The sequence below is a fragment of the Carassius auratus genome, unplaced genomic scaffold (genome assembly GCF_003368295.1).
Source record: "Carassius auratus strain Wakin unplaced genomic scaffold, ASM336829v1 scaf_tig00036021, whole genome shotgun sequence".
NCBI lineage: Eukaryota > Metazoa > Chordata > Actinopteri > Cypriniformes > Cyprinidae > Carassius > Carassius auratus.
Genome location: NW_020526279.1, coordinates 1 through 2,901, shown reverse-complemented (window position 1 = coordinate 2,901; position 2,901 = coordinate 1). Strand labels below are relative to the sequence as shown.

Sequence of the window (2,901 nt, the reverse complement as noted above, 5' to 3'; positions counted from 1 at the left end):
CAGTTTCTTTCAATTCCAGATTTCATAGTACAAATGAAATAACCTGAATGCAAAGAAAATGACTACTATATCATTTTATCCATTATCATGTATCCTCTATGTAACACCGTGTGATATGAATTGTGCTCGGAGATGTCAATTAATATATATTAAACAAATTCTACATAATTAAATTTAGATCAGTAAACAAAAAAAAAAGGACATTGAAAGACTACATTAAAGTTTATGAAAGCAAGGACAAAAGTATATTCTAATACATCATATATTTATTGTTCTTTACAAACACTTTACATTGAAAATATTGTGCCTTAAAACCCCAGTGAGCAAGCCAGAAGGCAACAGTGGCAAGGAAAAACTCCCTAAATTAGTGAAGAGGATCATCAGCAGAGAGGCATAGGGAGAAACCTTGGGAGGAACCAGACTCAGCAGGGGCAAGCCATCCTCCTTTGGCTGGCATTTAAGTTTGCTGTACATAGGCCAAATATAATACAAGCCATCCATCCAACTTTCATATTGAATTGTTACTTTTGTGGTTATGCATTTGTGATATCTTTGACTATTGACTGCCTGCATCAGTTTAGAGTTTTGCCGGGACATTTTCTGAAGATACTTGAACAATGATTTTGTATTCACTGTAAGAAAGAGAAGCAGAAAAGTTAAGCCAAATTAGAATCAACTTCTGATTAAGAAGCACAAAGGATAATAGAGTATTTTTTCAGTTGTGTGCTTCTTCATAAAATGGATTCATAGAGTGGAGAATAATTTAATGGATAAGGATGAAGTTTCAACTGTAGCTATTGCAGAAATCTGAAGATACATTCATGGAACATTAATGTAATGATAGTGTTTGCACAACTCAAACATTGTACAGATGTCGATGTTAGTTGCACACTCACCTTTTTGGAGTAGTGGATTGTAGATATTGGGTTTTCATGCACAAACCTGAAAAATGTATCAACAGGTGAAAGACTGCTTTAAGAAATGAGTCAATTTGAGTATTGCAGATGTACGAATTTACCTTTTCATTGGTTGTGTGCCTCTTCATAAAAACAGTTTCTTGGAGCGGAAAATCAGAATGGATAAGGAGGAAGTTTCACATATGTAGTGCATTGCAGAAATCTGAAAATACATTAATGGAAAATTAAATGCTTGATAAATAGTGTTTACACAACTAAAACTAAATGTAGACATCTGTACACTCACCTTTTGGGAGTAGTGGACAGTAGTTATTGACTTGTTCTGCACAAAACTGAAAGAATATGATCGTTTCAAATTACTGTTCAAAGAAGTGGCATCAATTCAAGTCTTGCACAGATTATACAATTAAATTTACCTTTTTATCGGTTTTGTGCAGTTTCATAAAATACAGTTCATGGAGCAGAGAATCATATAATGGAGAAGTTTGAATATTGTAGAAATCTGAAAACACATTCATGTAACATTAATGGATTGATAGTGTTTGCACAACTCAAACATTGTACAGATGTCGATGTTAGTTGCGCTCTCACCTTTTTGGAGTAGTGGATCGTAGAAATTGGGTTTTCATGCACAAACCTGAAAAACGTATCAACAGGTGAAAGACTGCTTTAAGAAACGAGTCAATTTGAGTATTGCAGATGTACGAATTGACCTTTTTATTGGTTGTGTGCCTCTTCATAAAAACAGTTTCTTGGAGCGGAGAATCAGAATGGATAAGGAGGAAGTTTCACATATGTAGCGTATTGCAGAAATCTGAAAATACAGTCATGGAACATTAACTGATTGATAGTGTTTACACAACTGAAACATTGTACAGAGGTCTACGTTTGTTGCATACTCACCTTTTGGGAACAGTGGACAATGGATATTGGGTTTTCATGCACAAACCTGAAAAAGTATCAACAGGTGAAAGACTGCTTTAAGAAATGAGTCAATTTGAGTATTGCAGATACATGAATTTACCTTTTTATTGGTTGTGTGCCTCTTCATAAAAATAGTTCAGGAAGCAGAGAATCATAATGGATAAGACGGACGTTTGAAGTGTAACGTGTTGCACAAACCTGAAAAATGTATCAACAGGTGAAAGACTGTTTTAAGAAATGAGTCAATTTGAGTATTGCAGATGTACGAATTTACCTTTTTATTGGTTGTGTGCCTCTTCATAAAAACAGTTCATGGAGTGGAGAATCAGAATGAATAAGGAGGAAGTTTCACATATGTAGCGCATTGCAGAAATCTGAGAATACATTCATGGAACATTAACGGTTTGATAATGTTTACACAACTCAAACATTTTGAAACTAAATCTGTACACTCACCTTTTGGGAGTAGTGGGCAGTAGTTACGGACTTGTTCTGCACAAAACTAAAATATGATTTTCAAATTACTGCTGAAAGAAGTGGCATCAATTCAAGTCTTGCAAAGATTATACAATTAAACTTACCTTTTTATCGGTTTTGTGCAGCTTCATAAAATACAGTTCATGGAGCAGAGAATCATATAATGGAGAAGTTTTAAGTGTAGCATATTGTAGAAATCTGAAAATACATTCATGAAACATTAACGGATTGATAGTGTTTACACAACTCAAACATTGTACAGATGTCGATGTTAGTTGCGCTCTCACCTTTTTGGAGTAGTGGATCGTAGAAATTGGGTTTTCATACACAAACCTGAAAAACGTATCAACAGGTGAAAGACTGCTTTAAGAAACGAGTCAATTTGAGTATTGCAGATGTACGAATTGACCTTTTTATTGGTTGTGTGCCTCTTCATAAAAACAGTTTCTTGGAGCGGAGAATCAGAATGGATAAGGAGGAAGTTTCACATATGTAGCGTATTGCAGAAATCTGAAAATACAGTCATGGAACATTAACTGATTGATAGTGTTTACACAACTGAAACATTGTACAGAGGTCTACG

The 2,901-nt window shown here is 34.6% G+C and overlaps 1 long non-coding RNA gene across 2 annotated transcripts; it reads right to left on the bottom strand.

The window, feature by feature from the left end:
- Window positions 1-493: 493 nt before the first annotated feature.
- On the bottom strand, window positions 494-2,893 carry LOC113082398 (uncharacterized). 2 transcript variants are annotated; one of them, XR_003282651.1, is made up of 14 exons: window positions 2,728-2,893; window positions 2,606-2,651; window positions 2,423-2,516; window positions 2,298-2,343; window positions 2,116-2,215; window positions 1,942-2,039; window positions 1,821-1,866; window positions 1,631-1,731; window positions 1,509-1,554; window positions 1,334-1,419; window positions 1,204-1,249; window positions 1,019-1,119; window positions 897-942; window positions 494-632 (listed from the first exon to the last, which is right to left on the bottom strand). It is a non-coding gene; the product is annotated as an uncharacterized LOC113082398 (long non-coding RNA). The 2 variants fall into 2 exon arrangements; XR_003282652.1 differs by lacking the exons at window positions 494-632; window positions 897-942 and having other exon boundaries at window positions 1,032-1,056.
- Window positions 2,894-2,901: the final 8 nt, after the last annotated feature.